Source organism: Erpetoichthys calabaricus, chromosome 3 (assembly GCF_900747795.2).
Source record: "Erpetoichthys calabaricus chromosome 3, fErpCal1.3, whole genome shotgun sequence".
In the NCBI taxonomy this organism is placed as follows: Eukaryota; Metazoa; Chordata; class Cladistia; order Polypteriformes; family Polypteridae; genus Erpetoichthys; species Erpetoichthys calabaricus.
In genome coordinates this window covers 115,115,726-115,139,892 of record NC_041396.2, presented here as the reverse complement: position 1 = coordinate 115,139,892, position 24,167 = coordinate 115,115,726, and the positions used below count along the sequence as shown (strand labels likewise).

Here is a 24,167-nt window from a genome sequence, read left to right as displayed (position 1 = left end):
GTATGTATGTATGGTATGTATGTATGGTATGTATCGTACGTATCAACCACATTCTAGTTTGAAGTAATCTTGTTAATACAAACACTGAAGCTTCTGGATTAGTATATAGTGTTTTGATCCATGCACATATATTTGGGCCAAACCCAAATTTGTGCTATGTAGTGAATAGGTAGTCACATCCAACCATATCAAATTATTTTTCTGCTTCCAAAGATAATAAGATCTTTGGGGTGTCAGACTTTATGGGTGAATATATTGTATGAAACAGGCATCGAAGATTGGAAGCCGAGTCTCTACCTTTTGATAAATCCTTTTTGGTCTTGTGAAATTACAGTCCTTCTGACGAGACGAGTCCTTTTGCAGAGTATCTTAAACATCGTTATTCAGAAGTGAGATTGGTCTGTATAATGTACATTGTAATGTGTCCTTATTTTTCTTAGGAGAGACTGTATTTAATGCTTGTTAAAGTTTGAGGCTGTTTTTTTTATTGTCTTTTGGCTTGTTTAAATGTTGATAATAAAACTGGAGCTAACTTAATTGAAATTGTTATCATAAATTCAGCAGTGTAGCCATCGGGGCCTGCTGTTCTGTCATTCTTTAGTGAGTTTATAGCATCTAGTAATTCTGAGAGTGACAGAGGCTTTTCCAATTCCTCTGCACTGAGAGTATCTAGCTGTGGTATCTGTAATCTTTCAAAAAACACAGATTGTTTTGTTTTGTTTAGAATATAAGGACGTAGTTAGTGCTGGGCGGTATACCGGTTCATACCGAAAACCATTTTTTATTTTTCTTATGATAAGGATTTTTCTTATACAGTAATCCCTCCTCCATCGCGGGGGTTGCGTTCCAGAGCCACCCGCGAAATAAGAAAATCCGCGAAGTAGAAACCATATGTTTATATGGTTATTTTTATATTCTCATGCTTGGGTCACAGATTTGTGCAGAAACACAGGAGGTTGTAGAGAGACAGGAACGTTATTCAAACACTGCAAACAAACATTTGTCTCTTTTTCAAAAGTTTAAACTGTGCTCCATGACAAGACAGAGATGACAGTTCAGTCTCACAATTAAAAGAATGCAAACATATCTTCCTCTTCAAAGAAGTGCGCGTCAGGAGCAGATGTCGGAGAGATAGCCCTATTGATTTGTTTGCTCTTCTCTGTTTGGCTTTTAAGTATGCGAAGCACCGTGGCACAAAGCTGTTGAAGGTGGCAGCTCACACCCCCTCCGTCAGGAGCAGAGAGAGAGATAGAGAGAGACAGAGTTTGTTTTTCAATCAAAAATCAATACGTGCCCTTCGAGCTTTTAAGTATGCGAAGCACCGTGCAGCATGTCGTTTCAGAAAGCAGCTGCACAAAAGATAGCAACGTGAAGATAATCTTTCAGTATTTTTAGACGAGCGTCCGTATCGTCTAGGTGTGCGAACAGCCCCCCTGCTCAATCCCCCTACGTCAGGATCGGAGAAAGTTGGCGCAAGAGAGAGAGAGAAAAGTAAGGTGGGTAGCTTCTCAGCCATCTGCCAATAGCATCCCTTGTATGAAATCAACTGGGCAAACCAACTGAGGAAGCATGTACCAGAAATTAAAAGACCCATTGTCCTCAGAAATCCGCGAACCAGCAAAAAATCTGCGATATATATTTAAATATGCTTACATATAAAATCCGCGATAGAGTGAAGCTGCGAAAGGCGAAGCGCGATATAGCGAGGGATCACTGTACCACAACACCGGTTTAAATTGCCTACACGACGTTCGGAACGTGGTGCAGCGGGAAACTGTTCAAGTGGGGACCTTTTTCATTGCTACACCGCTAAACACAGATTTGTTGCACTAGGGGTCTTTTTCACTGCTACACCACCAAATAGGTAGTAGCATAGGTATTGCACGGTGAAAATGGACAGAGAACATTCCGAAACTGAAGCCGACAATAAAGTTGAACATGATGAACAGAAGAACTTTTGCCGAAAAAAAGGAGTCACGTCCGTCGCCTGGAGATACTTTAGTTTTAATAGGTCAGATGTGTAAATACTGTTTCTATACTACTGGATAATACTGCAAGCCAAGTTGTACTTGTTTTATTTGTTTTCAATACAGTGTAATGTACCTGGGTACTGTGTAATAGTGTGACGCCATGTTGACTTTATTCTCGTAATTTGTCATTAAAGTAGAACATCGTAAACTAAAGTTCATCGTAAAATGAATATTTACTAGATTTTCTCAAACCCCGTCATAAGTTATATAGCACATTAAATGCTTTGTGTTAAGTGGTTCTTAAACTGACTTAAACTGGGCAGCAATCGCCGCACAGAATACATTCACTTCATGATCTTCCTGCTCTGTGAACATTTAGAATGCTAAGATAAATACTTAATGCATTTCAACATGAAAATTATATTAAAGCATGCATTAATCATATGGGGGCACAACGGCGTGCCTGCCTTGCATTTGCATGTTTTTCTGGTGGGTTTACTCTGTGTGCTTCAGTATCCTTTCAAAGTCATGTAGGATGTGGGGTTTTGTTGTGCTATATTGACCCTGCTAGTGTATGTTTTGCTTGTATTCATCCTGCGATGTGCTGGCGACTCATTCAGAGATGGCCGCAACTCTGAATGGATGGCATAATTAAACATGTATAACGAAGATATTTTTAAAGTTCTGAACACTCCGTGGGCTAAGTTTATAACTAGTTTTAATTTCACAAAGACGTTTATCGTGTGGTGATTGGTTATGTGGTGAAAGAAAAAGGAAGGATAGGAACTGGGGTTTTGGTACGTCAGAGACGGCATGCATGCAATAAAGAAAGCCCGCTCAGAAGAACATGCATTGAATTCTGTGTTCGTGTCTCCGACCAGCAGATCACAAACCCAACATTTACACAATATTTAAGTTAAACCTGTGCGATAGCTATTCATACATCCAGTTTTTTGGAGCCTCGTCACACCTGCCATAAAGTTCTCTACACTGAACATACACCTGGGGACCCCTTACTGCGAGGGAGCAGCACTACCGCCTCACTATCATGCATGTGTAATACCTGCTTTAATGCATTTCATTATGAAAATGTCAAGTATTTATCTTAGCATTCTAAATTTTCAGAAAGCAGGAATATCATGAAGTGAATGGATTCTGTATGGTGATCGCTGTCTTCTCTTAGTGCGGAGGAAGTCAGTTTAAGAAGCGTAGTGATTAACCACTGGGTTGGGGAACATAGCACAAAGCATTTAATGTGCTGCATTAATTTATGACGGGGTAAATTAAGTAATTGATTAAACATTGATTTTAGGAAGAAGTTTAGTTTACGACCTTCTACTTTAATTATGAAGTAAACTATGAGAATAAAGTGGAAATGTTGACTTTGTTCTCGACATATAGTTTGTTTTTTTCTTCCCTGTGTCCATTTTTTTTTTTTTTTTTTCTTCACCGTGGCCCTAATACGATTCCGTAGGGCTATACCACAAATAGCATTATAAATGCAAGTTGCAGGTTTATTATTTATGCATATAGCTTAGCTTGAAGCAAGGTCCACATTAATGCAGTTTGCCTAAATGATGGTTCAGTTGGTAAAGATGTCATCACCAAGTTGTACTTGTTTTATTTTATTTTAATTTGGTGAATACTGTGTAATGCACCTGGGCTTGAAGTCTTGAAGTAATAGTGCAACTATCGGTAATAATACTATTATTTATCTATACTAATAAAAGGCAAAGCCCTCACTCACTGACTGACTGACTGACTGACTCACTCATCACTAATTCTCCAACTTCCCGTGTAGGTAGAAGGCTGAAATTTGGCAGGCTCATTCCTTACAGCTTACTTACAAAAGTTAGGCAGGTTTCATTTCGAAATTCTACGTGTAATGGTCATAACTGGAACCTGTTTTTTGTCCATATACTCTAATGGAGGAGGCGGAGTCATGTATCGCGTCATCACGTATTACGCCTCCTATGTAATCACGTGAACTGAAAACGAGGAAGAGATTTACAGCACAAGTCAAACGCGGCAACGAAGGTAAATGACGTTAATTGTTGACTGTCTTTTAATACTGTGTAAGCATACATATTAACACATGTGCAATTAAACGTGTGCATTTACGGGGTGATTTCTCAGGCTTAAAAGCTCGCCTTTTATTAAAAAGGTAAATGCAAACTCTTTTCATTCTGAAGGGCACAAACCACATTAGATTTCAGCCGTTAAACGCGCAAAAATGTTAGTACACCAGATAAATAAGCGCAACATACTATCAGTTGTATTGTATGCTTACAATACATATAGAAATGTGTTAATCGTTAACTAATATTATGGGATGGTGTTTTTCGACTCGCGCTTTGATTTAAACGATTGCATGTCTTGGTGGGTTTGCGTAGCTTATTGTCAATATCTTTACAGCTCTTTTTAAGACTTAATTTAAAAAGGTTTTCTTTTCTTCTTAATAAAAATTTAAAAGCAGTACTTCGCCGGTGCGAAGCGCTCACTTCACTCCCTTACGGGAATCGAACCTCTGACGTCAGCGCTAGAGGCTAAGCCCCTAAAATTGCGCCACGGTGTGTGGTTCGTTTATTTGACAGCATGTAGATCGGGGTAATTACATTCACGGCATTCGTAGTCTGATTCACAATCTGATTGTATGGGTGGTTACCTACCAGGTAACGCTTATGATTAGCCAGCAAGTCATCTTGAAGTGATCACTCGAGTGAACGCAGCTTCACAAAAAAACGGATCCTTAACAAATTGCTATTGGGACATTTTCCCTCAATTTAAAAAGCTTTTCTTCTTCATAAAAATTTAAAAGCAGTACTTCGCGGGGATTTAGATATAATATATATATATAGATAGATATAGATATAGGTAAGCTTATAAGTACTGCCTTACTTCTCTTTAAGAAAGGAAGATGTAATGATACTTGATTTAAACGATTCCATGTCTTGGTGGGTTTGCGTAGCTTATTGTCAATATCTTTACACCTGTTTTTAAGACTTATTGACTGAAACGGGCTTTCACGAAAAAAGTTAGGGCTTTGCTACAGGATACACCCTCCACAAGTTAAGCAAGTAAAAATAAAAGTGTATATTTCTGTTTTATTTAAACCTTTTAAGTTTGTATGCATAGCCCCATTTGGCTGTTTTAGTTTTTATTTTTTTCTTCAGTAATATTTAATCTCCTTAAAGAAAAAGAACATATGCATTTTACTTTTTTTGTATCTTTAGTAATATTTTAGTGTAAAAGGATAACCAGTATTTAAACCTTTTATGTTACTTTATAAAGTTATTTTACACAATGTTGAAAAATTAATAAGAAAGCTACATAATTTGGCAGCTGCTGCTTTAATTTTCAATGAAATGAAAAAAGCTCTCTAAGAGAAAACCTCAATGAAAAAGAAACAGTTTGCAAATATATATATATATATATATATATTATATATACACATATACATACACACACACACATATATATACATACACACACACACATATATATTTTTATATATATATATATATATATATATATATAATATATATAATATATATATATAATATATGGGTGGCGCAGTGGGTAGCGCTGCTGCCTCGCAGTTGGGAGATCTGGGGACCTGGGTTCGATTCCCGGGTCCTCCCTGCGTGGAGTTTGCATGTTCTCCCCGTGTCTGCGTGGGTTTCCTCCGGGCGCTCCGGTTTCCTCCCACATTCCAAAGACATGCAGGTTAGGTGGATTGGCGATTCTAAATTGGCCCTAGTGTGTGCTTGGTGTCTGGGTGTGTTTGTGTGTGTCCTGCGGTGGGTTGGCACCCTGCCCAGGATGGTTTCCTGCCTTGTGCCCTGTGTTGGCTGGGATTGGCTCCAGCAGACCCCCGTGACCCTGTGTTCGGATTCAGCGGGTTGGATAATGGATGGATGGATGGATATATATATATGTGTGTGTATATATGTGTGTGTGTGTGTGTGTGTGTGTGTGTGTGTGTATATGTATGTATATGTGTGTGTGTATATATATATATATATATAATATATATATATATATATATATGTTATATTTATACATACAGTAATCCCTCCTCCATCGCGGGGGTTGCGTTCCAGAGCCACCCGCGAAATAGGAAAATCCGCGAAGTAGAAACCATATGTTTATATGGTTATTTTTAGAATGTCTCTAAATGTTTGCATTATATTTTAATGGCCATTGTGTTGGTCTGTTGGTTTCCATCTGTGTTGGTGATTACTGATATCACATTGCGAACTTCCTGTTTGTGGATTTGTCGAGCTAAGATCTTATCCTTCTCTCTGTGTTCATAGTAATGATGTTGCAATTTAAAAATGAGTTGTTCCATTTCTTTTGTTGTCAAAAGGTTAAGTTATGATGATTGCAAAGCTTGTCTTTTCCTAAAAAGTGCCTCATTTGGAGACCAGGGGCCTCATGTATAAACGCTGCGTATGGACAAAAATGTTGCGTAAGTCCATTTCCACGCTCAAATCGTGATGTATAAAACCTAAACTTGGCGTAAAGCCACGCACATTTGCACAATAGCTAAATGCGTGGCGCATGCAAGTTCTCTGCTCGGTTTTGCAAACTGGCGCCACCTAGTGTCAAAGCAGTGCTACTGTCCTAGTGTGGTTTCCCTTTTTTAAATCTACATCTCTGACACAGCTTTATAAATAACACTGAAATTAACCGCATATTGTTTATTAGTTTAATGTATCTGATTGTAATTGACCTCTAGCAATAGAATGGTCCACAGAATGGTCAAACTATTCTAAATACCGTAGCTCCTTTAGCGTTGTTACTCTCACTGCACCACCTTCTTCTTTCAGCTGCTCCTGTTAGGGGTTGCCGCAATGGATCATCTTTTTCTATATTTCTCTCACTGCACCACTCGGAGTATTTATATCGCTGTATCCGAGTAGGGAATCGCAGCTCCACAGCAGCCGATTGGAAAGAGAATTATCAGTATACAGCATCAAGCACACGCTGCCTCAGCCATGCTGTCTATTGAACTGCTCTTATACAGCAAATGCTTCAGAGCCTTTCCTTGCGGTTCAGAAAGTTTTTCACCACAAGAACTATAAACCCATTCAATCAGTCCATCAAGCGCTCCTTGTAGAATGCTTTGTACTTATAAGTACAACTAGCAAAATACCCGCGCTTCGCAGCGGAGAAGTAGTGTGTTAAAGAGGTTATGAAAAAGTAAAGGAAATATTTTAAAAATAACGTAACATGATTGTCAATGTAATTGTGTTGTCATTGTTATGAGTGTTGCTGTCATATATATATACATATACACATATACACACACATACACACATATACAGATATATTCTATATACATATACACATATATTTTTTATATATATATATATATATATATAATATATATATATATATATATATATAATGTACACACATACATACATACATACATACATACATACATACGTATACACACATAGATGCACTTACAATAACATAGAAATCAATATAAACAACATTAACATCATTATCATATGAGAATATGAAGTAATATATAAGAAGCACATTTCATATAAATATAAATTATTAAACAGTAAAATCTTCTTCTATAATTTGCTACCGTGGCTTTTCGTTGGTCTGTCCAGGATTTTAAATCACATGTAGCTTGCAAACCGTTTCACGTATTGACTTGAAATCTGGTACACATATAATACGTCACGTCTGCTATCCGCTTTATGGGTGATGAATGTATTACTCTTTTTATGTTTATTTTATTTTAGAATCAACTCCTATCTGTGCACACCAGGGCGGCCGTGGGCAGATGCGTATGGTGTATTCACTCCATGTTATCGTGCATTGCGCTGTCACTGGTATTTTGATAAAAGAATTTGAACAATATATAAGAAGCGTATAAATTATTAAACAGTAAAACATTAACATTTAAGAAGTAAAGTTACATTGAGTACTACTGCAGTGCCTTCGGGTATACCTCATTTTTTCTTTGCCCATTACATGCTTAAATGTATACATTTTTTGGTGTACCTACCCGAGAACAGGCGACATATAACCGACCGTGGGAGAAGCATGGATTTTAAACACGCGTTGAGTTCATCTGCTGGTCTCCCTCGTGGAATAACTGGTAATGTTTGACTAAAATCTACAGCGAGTAAAACGACATTACCTCCTTTTTTTTTTTTTTTACGATCTCTGAGATCTTGCTTTTTTCGGTTCAAGGCTTCATAAGCTCTTTTATGTTCCATGGTGTACTTAATAAGTACTAATTATCCCAAACCATCATCTTTGAATGTTGCAAGACTTTCGCCTTGTATGTAGATCGGGGTAATTACATTCATTGCATTCCTAGTCTGAATCACAATCTGATTGTATGGGTGGTTACCTGGCACTGTAGGGTTGCCACCCGTCCTTTAAAATACGGAATCGTGCCGCGTTTGAGAATGAAATTGCGCGTCCCGTTTTGAATCAATACTGGACGGGATTTATCCCGTATTTTTTTTATCATTTTTTTTTTAAAGCAGCGTGTCATGCAAATCATCCCACACGCATTTTATGAAGATGCCTCCTTTCCTACTTTTGATTGGGTAATACTTGATGTCATCGTTAGTTTGATTGGTCTTTTTAACTGTCCAGTGAGGAGGGCGTGTCTTTTAAGTAGAGTCTGCAAAGTGTTGGCACTGAGATGTGGCGTCAGCGCCATAGTTGAAGCCCCTAACGTTGCGGTCAGCAAGTCGGCTAACATCCACCATGTGCCGTCTTTCAGTTGCGAGAAGCAGATCATAGAATGGTTGAAACTGTTGCCCCTAACGTTGCGCCACGGCGTGTGGTTCGTTTATAGCTCGTGTCTTCTCATTAAACTTTTATCTGGCGAATATGTTATTGCAATCCGCAGCGGGAGCGTTTCTATAAACTTAATTTAAACTTACGTTTTACACCGTGCTTTGTTTCCCTTATGAACATGCTTGTATGCTTCACTCGCTCCGTTCTCAATTGTTTAATTAATTTCTTGCTCTTCGCTGTTTGCGGCTGTTCCTCCATTTCCCCCTACTTCGTTCTTTTATCTCGCGAATATGTTATTGCAATCGTTAACGGGAGCGTTTCAATAAACTGATTGAAAATAGTTTTGCATTTACCTTTTTAGTAAAAGGCGAGCTTTTAAGCCTGAGAAATCACCCCGTAAATGCACACGTTTAATTGCACATGTGTTAATATGTATGCTTACACAGTATTAAGACAGTCAAAAATTAACGTCATTTACCTTCGTTCCCGCGTGTGACTCGTGCTGTAAATCTCTTCCTTGTTTTTAGTTCATGTGATTACGTAGGAGGCGTGATGACGCGATACGTGACTCCGCCTCCTCCATTACAGTGTATGGACAAAAAATATGTTCCAGTTATGACCATTATGCTTTGAATTTCGAAATGAAACCTGCCTAACTTTTGTAAGTAAGCTGTAAGGAATGAGCCTGCCAAATTTCAGCCTTCCACCTACACGGGAAGTTGGAGAATTAGTGATGAGTCAGTCAGTCAGTCAGTGAGTGAGTCAGTCAGTCAGTCAGTGAGGGCTTTGCCTTTTATTATTATAGATTACCTCACTGTAAACTTGCGATAGTTATAATATTGCACAACCCAAGCCACTTTATAAAGCGTGTATTTAGATATGATGACAATATCATTTTTAAAATGAAATGTAGCAAAGTATGTATTATATTATACAGATAAAACTTTAACTTATTTTAATAATCTATATTGTTAATAATTAAATATGTGAGGACACGGTGCCACAGCGCTAGTGAGGAGGTGGTGCTTCGTTCATGGATTGTTCCTGCCTTGTGCTGTGTTCACGCTGGGGCTGGTGTGACACTGGAAGGATAGAATAGTTAAACATGTACTACGAAGATATTTCAGTGTTCCTTAAAAGTTTTGAAGAATCAGCATTCTAAGCTTACAGATGGCTTAACGTCTATTACAGAGCTGATTGTGTGGCGATTGGGTATTTGAAGAAAGAAAAGTAAGGACAGGAATTGGTGGTTAGTACGTTTGAAAGACAATACTGCTGCAATAAATTTCATCGAAGGTCGTGCACGGCGCAGCAAGCATTTTTCGTCAAGCATGAATCATCCCTGTGCTGCCATATTCCCATGTTTAATAACATGCTTTAACTCCTATCATCATGAAAATATCTAGTATACATCTCATTATTTTAATTATTCAGAGAGCTGTATTATCACCAATGTAAAGCATTCTGTGTCCTGTCGGAGGAAGAGAAAGCCCATTTAAGAAGCACATAGTGATTCACACACACAGAGCACATAGAAGATAAAATACAAAACAAAGCATTTAACGTGCTACTTTAGTTACGATAGGATTTGAGAAGCTAGTAAATAAGTTATTTTTAAGATGAAGTTTATTATCTACTTTAATGACAAACTACGTAATTAAAGTGGAAATTTCAAGATTAAAGTTGACATTTCATGCTTTTTTTTTTTCCCCCCATTGTGTGCCTATTTTTTTTTTTTTTCTCTTTACCCTAATAAGCTTTTCATATGACACTCATGGCGAGTCGTAGCCCACCGTCTATCACGGCAACTTTGATATCTGACAACTCTGTCACTCAGTCAACTTCCTTTTGTTGTTTATACCACTGTTTAAACCAACAAATAGTTTTTCCTTGCCTCCACTTGGTATTCGCTGAAATTCTTTTATTTCCCCCCATGCTTTTGCCATTACCTTTTTCACAGAATGCTGAGCTTAAGGGCTATTTATATTGATTTGCATATTCAAAGAGGCATAATTCTGGGAGGAGTTTGGGGAGTGGCAGCAGGCGCGTGCACGTGCGTTACTTTTCATGCTGACCGGGATTTATGGAGCGGAAGAAAGTGGAAGTTGGTGAACGCACAAATTTATGCATCTTAATTTTTTTGTGCATATGCACATTTCTGGTTTTGTCCTTATGCCATGTTTTAGTGTGAATTCGATGAACCGCATTATGCATGAGCCCCTTGTTTGTTCTTGATCTATTCTAGTAATTTCACTGATTTACCTCCGGCCTTCTTGGTTTCCGAATTATTTATGTGGGAGGGATATGAAATAATCAGCTCTCTTAAAAATGCCTTCAGATTTTTCCCAGAGTATTCTTGCTTGACCTCTAAAGATGCAATTATCTTTTTTTTTTTTTTTTTTTTTGAAAAAAGGAAAAAAAAAATCGGTTTGTTTGAATATCAATTCTGTACCGTTCTTGTCAGAAAACGGGGTTGAGACGCCAGCTGCGAGATGAGTATGTGGGGCATAGCGATTTGAACTCCATAATCAGAGGGACATGGTCGGAAATAAAAATATTGTTGCAAGATTTGATCGTGGACAGATTATCTATAAAGAAATAATCAATTCTTGAGTAATAATGATGTACTTGTGAAATGAAGAAATATGCTGTTACTTTTGGATTTAGAAATCTCCATGGGTCTGATAAGTTATGATCAATTACAAACTGCGTAATTGTTTTTGTAGTGTTTAGATGTTATCGCCCCTGTAGCTGAAGACCAATCCAGGTCTGGATTTAAAACACACAGTCTCCGGCCATTATAATTTTATGAGTGTTCACATTAGGAATGGATGTAAATGTATTTTAGTTAGTCTCTATAATCCACATTCGGTGCATATTGTGGACCACCAGGGGGCGTATGACAACCCAACCCCAAACTCAACACAGACTGAGACACAAGGCTTGCCACACAACACACCTTTAAGTGGGGGAAGCATTTTTCTTTAGCTCCCCACTTCACAGCAAAGTGCAAAACACCAAATATTATAATACACAGTCCTTTTCTTCCTTTCTCTGTCTCTCCCCCTCCTCCCACAAGCTGTGTACATCTCCTCCTACTCTGGCTCCCTGACTAGTGGTGAGACAGCTCTTTATATAGTGCACCAGGAAGTGTTCCAGGTGTTTATTGACCTTCTTCTGGCTGCACGTCCGGGTGTGGCAGAAGTGCTGCCACAAATGGCTCGGCTGTACCTACAGCACCAGTTGGCAGAGCCCACTGAGCCCAACTTGGCTGCTCTAAATTACAACTCCCTGCTTTCCTTCTGGGAGTTATGCTGTAGCAGCCCATATGGGCTGCCCTCCAGCATCTCAGGGAAGTTAATGTCCCAAATATGGTCTCTCCCTTTTTCGTTCCACCCAGCTGGCATCCTGGCCGGGTAATGGTACTGGACATCCTTCACAGTGATATTTAATCAAAATCACTTTTCAATCAAATTACCCATCATGATCAGATCACCCTTCAGGGGTCAGATACCTAGAACAATTTCATTTGTAATATCAGGTGTACAGTAGTATTAAAGTTCCCACATCTCTAGTTTTCTTTGTATAGCTGGAGTGGAATATTTGGCCAATCTCTTTGCAACTGAAACTGATCCATGCTTAAGTCTCCTGTAAAAATACTCTCTTGGTGTTTAGAGGTGTTGGGTGAGAGAATACTTTGTTCCTCTTTAATTTGTGGTTGAGACCTTTGACATTCCAGATCACAAAGTTCACTCTTTTTTGTCAAAGAGAAATTGTTTAGGAACTTTTGTTGACATTTAATAGTCTTAAATTCAGGTAGTAAATTATTACATAAGGTAGCTTTAACCTGGATTTCCAGTTTTGCCCGCTATTTCTATGAACCCTATTGTTTTGTTGCCACTTACAATTGTTGGTGTAAAAAGGATAGATTAGAAATAGCTCTCTCTCTCTCTCTCTCTTGAGATAAAGATAAGACCACACTTCATAAAGTCCCAGTCCTCTGACATGCCTAGAGACAGAGCACATCCAAAACAAGTCCACCCCCCCCAGCAGCGGTATAGAAAGATTAGAGATATCTATTGGCAATACAGGGAATAAACCCAGGGAATGATGTTAAATGGTACCCATGAAGAAGCAGGTAATGTATGATAGTACAATCCTAATACAATAAGCCAAGGGTATTGGGGGGGGGGGGGGGGGGGGTTGTTATGATTGTAATTGTAAAAGTAGCTGAGAAGGGAATAAAATTAATAATTATGGCAAAAGCCTCATTGCGAATGGACCAAATAGGCTAATCTTCTTTGCCAAGGTGTGCCTGGATCAATTTTCCTAGGTCTCTGGAGAAGAAAAATATGAAACTTCAGTATCCGCTCTCAATTTTGCTGTATCTGATTTTAGCTTTGTGTAAGTGCTGTTTAACTCTTTGAGGGCTAAACTTTTTTGTAAAAAAAAATTTCTGAATAGAAATGGTTTAACATTGAAATCAACATAAAACAACATAAAATCTCTGTTGCTGCATGCTGTGGCTGCCAGTTTGCCAAGAATGTGTGACAGGCATGCTGCCAGGCTGCCTTTGTGTGGCTGGGGCAGCAGCAGTGGTCACGGTCGCAGTGCATTACAATCTGGTTTCTACCTCTTATCATTAAGTTGCAGTCCTCCCAGTCGAACAGTGCCGTGGGCGTGTCAGCTACTTGAACCTGTTCAGCGCCATGATTAGCTGGGGACCAGTCAGCTGAAGCTGGAACCTCACAATTGTTTTTGATCGTTTGTATTAAAATCAGTCCAATACGTCATGGTCCAATTTGGAGAGAATAGGCAAAACTGTGAATTTCCCATTGGGATTAATAAAGTATCTATCTATCTATCTATCTATCTAAAACGTTGTCCACAAATTATTTTGCTTTACACGTCCGCTTTGATCTCTTGCCAGATGTCAGTGCCATTTTTGCCATTTGTTACTTGCTACTCAGAGGAGCGCAGGAAATCTCGGTCAAAACCAATGAAGGTAACTTTCCTTCTAGCAACGAGAGTCCAACTAAATCATAATGGTTCGTTTGGTCACTGTTTACCATCGTCAGCTCCCCCCTTTGACAAAAGTCGACATCAGCCCTGAAAATTAAATCTGTAAAATGCATCACATTTTCAGTAGCAGCTGTTGAAGGTGAGAAACCAGGGAAAATACAAAATGCTTCAAATATAATCTCTTGTATCAGTTTGAGAAGTGACATCAAATTTACTTTAGATTGTAATTTGTCAAAACAAACCATAAGGCTTCTAGGTATTGAGGCATTCGATCCATGGTTGCGGTAAGCTGCTGTTATCTTGGTGTCAGATTTAAAGTCCTCTACAATTATTTTAGAAAATAGTTAAGCGATGAATTTCACTGGGTTTGGACTTGCATGGTTTTCAGGGAGACCTTCAATTCTGATATTATTTCTTCTATATCCATCTTCTAGTGAAGTTAGTCTGTCTCCAAGCACTTTGCATTTGGATTTTGTAGCTGTTGGTTTTTTGTCAGCCAGTAGATGCCAATTTTTTCAACTGTCTGAGTTATGAACTTAATGTCTTCAAACTGAGCACCAAGTGGAGGGATGAGGGGAGTTAGTTGACTGCGTGCATAGTAAGGTTAATGAACTTTCTGGAATTAAGAAGTTCTCTTGGCCCGATTTACTTGGTTTCGCTCACACTGTTGCTCACGGCTGGAGCTGATGCAGCAGCCTTGGGTCCCTGGAGATCTGTTCTTTGGCCTGTCTGTTCCAGCAGTTGTAGAGCTTAGACCGACCAAGGGAGGCTGTTGCTCCTGACTTGCCTTGATTTCTGATATCACTGGTTCCCTTTCAAAGTATGTAGATTTGAATGTATATTACAATAGTTGGTTGTTGAAGAGCCATTAAGTTGATGCCATTTGTCCTGGCTTGTCTTGGACCCAAAGATAGCAATTTCTCCTCTAGTTATCCCACCTTCTCTATTTGCTTATAGAGATGTAACACCTACATTCACAGCCATAATGCTTGGCACTTGTTAACTACCTCTTACTTGAGCTTTGTCAGACTTATCTTTTTCTACTGTACAGGTCATTCTCCATGCCACATATTATGCTGTATCTTTTTCCTCTCCAGGACACCTCCCCTTCTTCATTTATACATCCACCCTAGTGTTCAGTCCAGTCTTAGTATGCCCTCTGCATCCTTCTGCTAGCATCCTGCTTTTGCATAAACCAGAAAATCCGAAATAGCCATGTGGCACTGTTTCTAAGCATTGCTCTGTCAATGTAAATAGTATGTTAACTACAGTACCTCTTACTTGGTACAGCACAGGTTGAGTATCTGTAATTTGAAATTACAAAATCGGAAATGCTTCAATTAGGGAAGCTCCAATTGATTGGCTGCCAATCAGAATCTGCCAATTTTCACTACACAAAAAAAAACTCTATTGGTAAAATGGGCGATCGCCAAAATTGATATTTTCATACCCCGTTTTTTTTGGCTTTACAGTAATTTAGTTGCAGTGATCCTTTATGAAAATTTCCTACAATGTAAACAAAGGGCAGGAAGTAGACTTGTTTTCAGTGAACGAGAAGCAATTGATAGCCTTTATGTTAAACAAAGTGGGGTAATAAACTGAAAAAAAAATAATAATTTGAGAAGTCGTCCTGTGCAATTAGACAAATGGCAAGAAATGCTACTTTAAGGAATTCAGACCTTTTTTATTTTGTCCTTTTTAAATTTTTTTAGTGTTTCATGGTCACTGAACAATAAGCCTACATAATTTTAATTTTGTTAATAAGAAATGGACAGTTAAAACCTGTGGTCTGTTTATTTTTTAAAACCATTTTATAGAAGTTATTAAAAGCAAATAACTTTCCATACAAGCAAGTCAAATTTTACAAATCAAATCAACCCCACCCATGAGAAAGATAGCTAGGCCAACAGAGTAAAACTTTAATCTATATATAATATATATAATTCACTAAGCCGGGAGACAAGTAGCCACCCATGGAAAGCACACCAGAAGGGGCGTGAATTCACTAAACTGCCGACAAGTAAGACGCCAATGGCGCACGCAGGAAGGAGCCACGCCCACCAACTCTTAGACCATTGGATACGACGAAAAAATCACAGAGCCACGGCCACCAACTCGGACGCGACGCCTCGAAAAACATGCCGTCATTTCTGTTTGTCTGTGCCACAGTCCACTTGCAGCTCTGAGCCACGTTGACTTCATTAGTCAACCTCAGTGGAACCTTGGTTCACACACAGGCAGCGCCAGAGAGAGAGACCGAGGCACACATATGCAGCGCGAGAGAGAGAGCTGCGCGCACACACACACACAGGCAACGCCAGAGAGAGACAGAGGCACACACAGGCAGCGCGAGAGAGAGAGCCGCGCACACACACAGAGGCACACCCGGGCAGCGCGCGCGAGAGAGCCACGCACACACACCGTGGCAGCGCCACAGAGAGATAGAGGCACACACAGGCAGCGTGAGAGAGCCGCGCACACACACACAGAGGCAACTCCAGAGAGAGACAGAGGCACACACACACACACACCGAGGCAGCGCCACAGAGAGACAGAGGCACACACAGGCAGTGCAAGAGAGAGCCGCGCAATCCTTTAAAACTGAAGTTAAAACACAATGAAGGAAGCATTCTTTAAAAACCAATAAGCCCTGTGCCTCTCTTTCATTAGCGTCTCACCTGCTTCAGGCCCTGCAACAGTCGAGACGCTCTCTCTGCAGCTGACCTTCTCTGTGCCTGACTCCACTACTGTCAGTCGCCTGATTTAAAAATGGCCTTTTGAAGGGGAGCTATGGACCCGCTATACCACAGGAACACATTGCCTTCGAGCCTGCTCTCGCTCACTCTAACGTACCGGCTTTCTCTCGCTCTCTCTCTCTCTCTCTCTCTCTCCTCACTCGCTCACACACTGCACAGGGGAGAAATGCCCACAGCACGAGTCTACCCGGAAACCGTTTCAGCCACACTTCCACGCCCCTTGCTACACTGAGTGCGATGATTATTTATTTAAAAATGGGCTTTTGAAAGGGAGCTGTGGACCCGCTATACCACAGGATCACCTGTGACATTGCCTTCACATTGTTTTCCTTTTATTTATGATCCTGTTGAGCAGATCAGACACCCAGGCAAACAACACTGAATAATCAATAGCTGCAACCACTTTGCCCGCCCCAACTCCTCACCTGAGTCGGTTTTGTTTGTGTTCAGCAGTGTTTCCCAAACTCGGTCCTGGTGAACCCCTGTGGATGCAGGGTTTTGTTCCAACCAGATTCCTAATCATTAATGCCGGTGAAACTCATCCGGGATAAGTCGGTTTTTCAAACGCAGACGTGTAGCACATTAGTCTAGCAGACTAGCTGGATGTAAAAATGTCATTGATGAAACTGTTGCTCTCAAACTTCACAACATGGCTGTTGGCTTTGTTTGCCAACATTGGGATAATGTCGGCGACGTGGTCACAAACTGCAACAACTCACCACACAAGGACGCCCTGTCTCTCGAGGCATTCACACTGCCGGAAGACGACCATGGGATACGCAGAAAACAGCCATGTCAGTCAACGCAGATCAGACACCCAGGCAAACAACACTGAATAATCAATAGCTGCAACTACTTTGCCCGCCCCCACTCCTCACCTGAGTCTGTTTCGTCTCTGTTCAGCAGTGTTTGCCAAACTCGGTCCTGGTGAACCCCTGTGGCTGCAGGGTTTTGTTCCAACCAGATTCCTAATCATTAATGCCGGTGAAACTCATCCGGGATAAGTCGGTTTTTCAAACGCAGCCGTGTAGCGGATTAGTCTAGCAGGATGTAATAATACGAGATGAATGCGCGCCTTCGCGCTGAGTGAAAAGCCAATATATATTGAAGTGGCCGACAAATTAAACGCTTGTGCATTGTACTTACTGAAAGCAGCGTTACGGGTTTTGCAAATGTTCATTTTTTTCCCTCTGCTTAGAAAACATTAAAAAAGCAGCGTGATTATGCGGCGTATACTACGCCGTGAGTTGGTATGCAGTGTGTAAAACAGTTTGTCGAGGATAATTTGCCTTTTACTTTAAGACGAAGACAAATTCCTGTTAGACTTGCCTTTGCGATGACAATTAAAAAGGCACAGGGCCAAACTTTCAAAAACATGGCTAGCGGCTCATACGCTTGCACTGATTATGTCCCTGCCCTTTGTACACCCCCCCTCGGTACTACCATGGTCGGATGACTTGGTGGATTATATATAGAAAAGCAGCCAAAACTGCAAACAACAATGAAAAGTCTACGTGACTCACACGTGCATATGGACTGTGCAAAGGGGAAAATGACTCCGGTGACGAGTTGGGGGTGGGCACATGAAATGTTACTTTTCTTGGTGATTTATTACATTTCCGATTTTTCAAATGTTAATTTTCTCCCTGTGCTTAAAAATCATTAAAAAAGCGGCCTGATTATGCGGCGTATGGTACGCCGCGGGTTGTCTAGTAGTAGGAAAAATAAGTAAATAAATATATAAATGAAAATAAAATGAGAGAATCCACTTCCTCAATTTAAATGCTTATTTTAAAATGTTAGATCCTGCCAGGTTTTAAAAATGTTTTGTACAGATCCTATAAGTGAGAATTTGATTTTTTTCCAATTTCAAATAGTATATTACATCAGTTACCCACTGACTTAAAAGTGGTGAGTTAGACTTATCTTGGTCAACTATGTGCCAATAGTGAAGTAAAGGCAATTAAAATTTGTCCTCCTCCACCTTAAGCCCAACTGGAAGTACACCAAACACAGCTGTTGGTGGATTAGGTGAGATTGTGACACCAAGGCTGTCTGAAAGGCATTTGAAGATTTTTGGCCCAAAATGATGTTGTTTTGGGTATTCACCAAACTTTGTGGCCCATTGAGGCTGGAACTTGATTGCACTGTTTGCAGGTTGGATCTTGCCCTCGAAACCTTTTGGGTGTTTTTAAATGAGACAGATGGTGCTCGATAGATAATTTTAAGTTGAATAATTGTATGCTTTGAGCATATGGAGCTACAGTGAATTCTGTGCATTGCTGTCTTCCACTCCTTTTCTGAGATGTTGAGTGAGAGATCCTTTTCCCACTGTTCTTTGGGATCTTTGAAAGGGAGGGACTTTAAAATGTCTTTGTATATTACAGAAATGCTGTCCGAGTCCTCATGACTGATCAATATATTTTCCGGAATAGAAGTGGGAGGTGAGGAAAATTGGACAGGTTTTGTTTAGCAAAGTTTCTAATTTGGAGGTAGTGAAAGAAACGTGTTGCTGGAAAGTTTAAATTTGGAGTGTCATTATTCATAGGATACGAAGACGTTGTCTATGTACAGATCTTTAAGTGATTTAATCCCAAATGTTTTCCAGACCTTAAAAACTGTTTGTTTGAGAGGGTGGAAAAAAAGTGGTTATCATGCAGGTGTACCACAGATAAAAGCTTCTCTATCTTGAAGTACTTCTTACATTGGTTCCATATTCTAAGTGAATGAAGCACAATTGAGTTGTTAGTATATTGGCGATAACTTGTATTTACAGGGGTACTAAACTAGGCATAAAGAAGTACTGCAGGATTTTATTTTTATTGCAGACCAAGCCTGTGTATGCTCATCTATTTGTAACAACAATGTCTAGGTTTTTATAGCTTTTATATTTGCTGCCCTGTAATTGAACATTAGGCAGAGACATGCCACCTTCTGCCATAGGTCTTTGTAAGGTCGCCCTTTGGATATGTGGGTGTTTTGAATTCCAAGTAAATGAGGTAATGATTGAGTCTAAATTCTTAAAAAAAAAAAAAAAAAAGTATATTGGAATGCTTTGAAATTGAAATAGAAGCTTAGGAAGGATATTCATCTTGACAGTGTTAATTCTTTCAGCTAAAGTGATATGAAGGGTAGACCATCTATGCAAGTCTTGCTTAAGTTTTTTTCCATGCATACAGCGAAATTTTGTTGATATAGAGCTTTGTTTACTTGTAATGTTTACCCCTAAGTATTTAAACTGATCTGCAATGATAAAAGGGAAGGTGTACAATCTAATATTGTGTGTGTGAGCATTCAATGGAAAGAGCACACTTTCATTCACATTAATTCTGAGACCAGAAATCTTTTGAAATTCTGTTAGTGCTGTTAGGACTGCTGGCACAGTATTTTGTGGATCTGTGCATTTCTAATGGACTATGATGTTTGTTGATGACATTGTGATCTGTAGCGATAGTAGGGAGCAGGTTGAGGATACCCTGGAGAGGTGGAGATATGCTCTGGAGAGGAGAGGAATAAAGGTCAGTAGGAACAAGATGGAATACACGTGTGTAAATGAGAGGGAGGTCAGTGGAATGGTGACGATGCAGGGAGTAGAGTTGGTGAAGGTGGATGAGTTTAAATACTTGAGATCAATAGTACAGAGTAATGGATTGTGGAAGAGAGGTAAAAAAGAGTGCAGGGTGGAGTGGGTGGAGAAGAGTGTCGGGAATAATTTGTGACAGGCGGGTATCGGCAAGAGTGAAAGAGAAGGTCTACAGGACAGTAGTGAGACCAGCTAGGTTATATGGGTTGGAGACGAAAAGAAGTGCATTTCTGATCAGATTTTGGTTTTCACACAGGATCAAACACTGCATAGAAAAGACATAAAGTGCTTGTTAGTACACCATTGCATAAGGTAGACATATAAGTACTGTAGCTATTGAGAGGATGTACCGAACAAAGTGCATATTGAAAATGTGTCGATTCACAAAGCAATATGTGCCTGCACTTTTTTTTTTTTTTTCTTTTTTTCATAACCTGTCTGCAGTACTCCCAAGATTTACAGGTTCACTGACCCTGTAAAATATCAATCAGCTGAAGCATTTTTATACTGCTTATGTTCATCTAGCCTTGGGAACGTAAAGATTTATACTACTTGTGGATTATATTGAAGATAGATCTTGCTAAATACAAAAAGGTCTTTTTTGAATGGTGTAGATTGTTGGTCCTCCTCAACATCTGCAGCAAGTCTTGAATGACTAGTACAGTATGTTTGTACTAGTCAATCAAGACTTATCAAAATACAGTATTAGCGAAACACTAAATGACTTGCTTATCCACTGCCCCAGTTTATATAAAAGAGAGGCATCCCACTTTCTTAAGCATTTTATTGATTTTATTAAAATCAAATAACATTCCTTACAAGCAAGTCAAGTTTAACAAAATTAGGTTCAAAACAAATCAACATGTTCTAACCTTATGCAGCACTAAAAGAAAATATGCTGTAGGCATATGTGTTTTACCAAATTATACTGATTTTTGCAAGCTTATTTTGAACAGAATTTTTACAGTCTCATTGTGATAGGCAATAGACCCTTAGGCATGCAGAGCATGTTTCTTCACCTTAGTTTTGAGTACATCAGTATGTGTACATGAAAAATCTGAAATTATTCGCAACAGAAGTATACATTGCCCTTCGTCTAGCGAGCCAGCTACTCCAAATTAAAGGAAAATTAAGGCTAAATTAGACTTTGTATTACAAATTACCTTTTGAAAATAACATGGCCAATATTTCAAACTGAAGAACACAGTTATTGATTATTATTGTGAATAAAATTAATAATGTTTGGCTTAACATTTTTTATTTCCTTCGTTTCCTAGGTTCCTCTGCAAAAGCTCTGGTTAGCCTTAAAGGTAAGTAATATTAAAACATAAGTTAATGAGGAAAAGCAATTAATAAAGTGGCAGGGTTTTGTGCTCCACTTAGAACATTGAATTTACAATTGCTTTCTGGCATCATCTGTTACCTAGAATTGATGTACCATATTCACTCTTGTATAGTACTGCAACATGTTTGCCACAGTTAACAACACTGAGCTACCATGGATACTCCTGTATAAATTTTAAAATAGGGGACATTTATAGGAAAAGGTGAAGTATTTTAAGCTGTGAGTGAGATATGCATGACCCATGCCATTATTTCATAGCAAATCAAAGCTAAACAAAATTTATACAAGGTGAAGTTCTGATTTTAGTTTTCCATCAACTGTTCCGATTCTGCTGTTTGAATTTATTTTAAAATGTAAAAATATGTCCGAAAAATAAATCTTGGCTTCAGTATAATATTGTGTAACACATTGTGCAGATTATGCATGCTTTTCACATTTTCTAAAGCCCATATCCCATTACTTGACCTTTCCAATGATTCTTCTGTCACAGCTTTCATTTACATAATTTTAGTGAGTCAGAGGCAGTAAGCAGTGTGCTTCTATAAAGTTCAATCTCCTAATATGACATACCCATACCCCAACTAGTTAGCGACTTGCTCCAAAAAAAAAAAAAAAAACAAATTTTGATTTTTGTCTTTTGGCACAGGCTCTGTTTATTTGAGAGCTGACAACCAATTAATACTCGTCTAGAAGTACAGTGCATATAATGTAGCAACAAGGATTAAGGAACATGTGTGGTTGAACCTCATAAACGGAAGAAAGGCTTATCTTTCGGAGGTGTCATGTATTACATGCTGAAAAAAGGAATAGGAAAGAAGGGCAGAGAATTTGGCTGAGCTCCCCATATTTGTTAACCTTCTTTAAACCTTCTAGTAGTGTCGCCTTCAACAGTATGCAAATTTGCTGTCGCAAACGGGGGTGAGCACAACTGTGTTAGAAGGTCAGCGCTCCGTAGGTAAATGTGACATGGGCAGTGATTTTTCACTTATGTAAATTGACGTGGTTCAGTGACTAGATCAGGGACTGCTCTTTGCAAATCTGACACATTCCATGTCTAGAAAGTGCGAAATGAGACCTAGGCTTAACCTGTTGTTGCTAAGTGACAGAGATAAGTAAAATGGCTGAAACTTCTGAGAGAGCTCCTCCCCAAAATTTAAATCAGATTTTGTGAAATTCTGAGTCCTTAATACAGTTATTATTGAGTTGAGTATTGGGAGCTTTTGTAGGATTCTTATGTTTAGAGTGGTGCTTTTGCTGTACCCTTTGGGCTCATGAATTGAACTCTTTTCCTTTTATTCATTCTTGCAAGCAGAGGCTATGTAAAATGTGAAAAATATGAATTGGGGAAAATGACCTCCCTTCTAGGAGACTATTTCATGTTTAAATTGTAGAAATTAATGAATTTGTGCTTAATCATTTTAATTGTAAGCTTATAAAAATTAAGTGTGGTTTCATTTAAAACACTTCCAAATTTGTGGTTGCTGCACAAAAAAAACTTTAGTGTAATGTTGCTAGAAAAGTAGTACAAATATTGAAAGGACTTTAAACATTAGTTGTAAGTAGCCTCTCCACCTGTGGCAAGATAACTATAATAGCAATAGTAACTGTTGACTTCTTAAACAATATGTTAACATCGTAAAGCATTATAATTTTTACACATTAAATTAGAGGCATTTGCTCAGTATTGTTAAAATAAGTATTAAAACTAAACATTACTCAGAATGAAACAAGAAATTGAGTTCAAGTAATTTTTTGCATTTTGATTATGGCATATTGATAAGATTTCATGCCACATACCAAAATGTAATCTGCACTTTAATAGGATGAAATAAATCTTCTTAAAAGAAGACTTTCAGACTTAACAGATGTATTTTCAACACTAACATGAACTCCTTATTTGTTGGGGAAGAATATTTTCATGATTTATTAGTAGGAGGTTGAAGGCCGCATTGATTGTGAGGCTGCCCTGGTAGGTTCCATGCATGTATGTTTTCATTTTCTTTAATGTTGTATGTTTCATAGAAGTGATAGATTTGGTAGGGCCCTATGTAATCCATTTTATTTTTTTCACAAGTTCTGTTTTATCTCTTCTGATTTTTGGGTTTTATTTTTCCTTGATTTGAATTTGAGTTTTTACCTTTTTTACTGTAAGAAAGTAGCAACAGCTACAACAAAACAAACAATAATGAACTGGCACATTACATTCCTTTTAACGAAACCGCACAGTAGCACAACTGTACATTATTGTACCTAAATATAATGCCTATAAGTTTGGGGCATAAACTAATGAATAAATAAAAGTTGATGGCATAATTGAAAACATACACATGTATAACTAAACATGAAAAATGTAATTTATATGTTTTAAACATCTGAATTCAGAAAGTTAAGTCATTATATTTTAATGCCCTTAATCGGTACAATTTGTTTTAACTTGGAGCTAATTTTATGTAAACACGCATCCGCATTGAAGTAAATGATTGTGAGGCTCTTGGTGTTTAATTCACTGAGCGACTCTCTGTCTGTGAGGAAGGACTTCTATTTACTAAAGCTCCACTTACACTCAACTGAGCTGTCTGGGAAGTATATTTAGCCATAATCGGCCATATATCAGCCAGCTCCACAAGGGAAAGGAGACATACATTTTAAAGCATTCACTTATCTCGGCTAATGAGTTCATCAGAAGTTTGTTTTGTGTATCCTTCAAT

At 38.7% G+C, this 24,167-nt stretch overlaps 1 protein-coding gene across 3 annotated transcripts in view; it reads left to right on the top strand.

Moving 5' to 3' along the window:
• lin9 (lin-9 DREAM MuvB core complex component) overlaps positions 1–24,167 on the top strand; it is a 322,562-nt gene that overhangs the window by 32,839 nt on the left and 265,556 nt on the right. For all 3 annotated transcript variants that reach the window (XM_051924272.1, XM_028797293.2, XM_051924273.1), the window contains exon 2: positions 21,392–21,424. The gene's annotated coding sequence lies outside the window, so the exon portion shown is untranslated. The remainder of the gene's footprint in view (positions 1–21,391; positions 21,425–24,167) is intronic.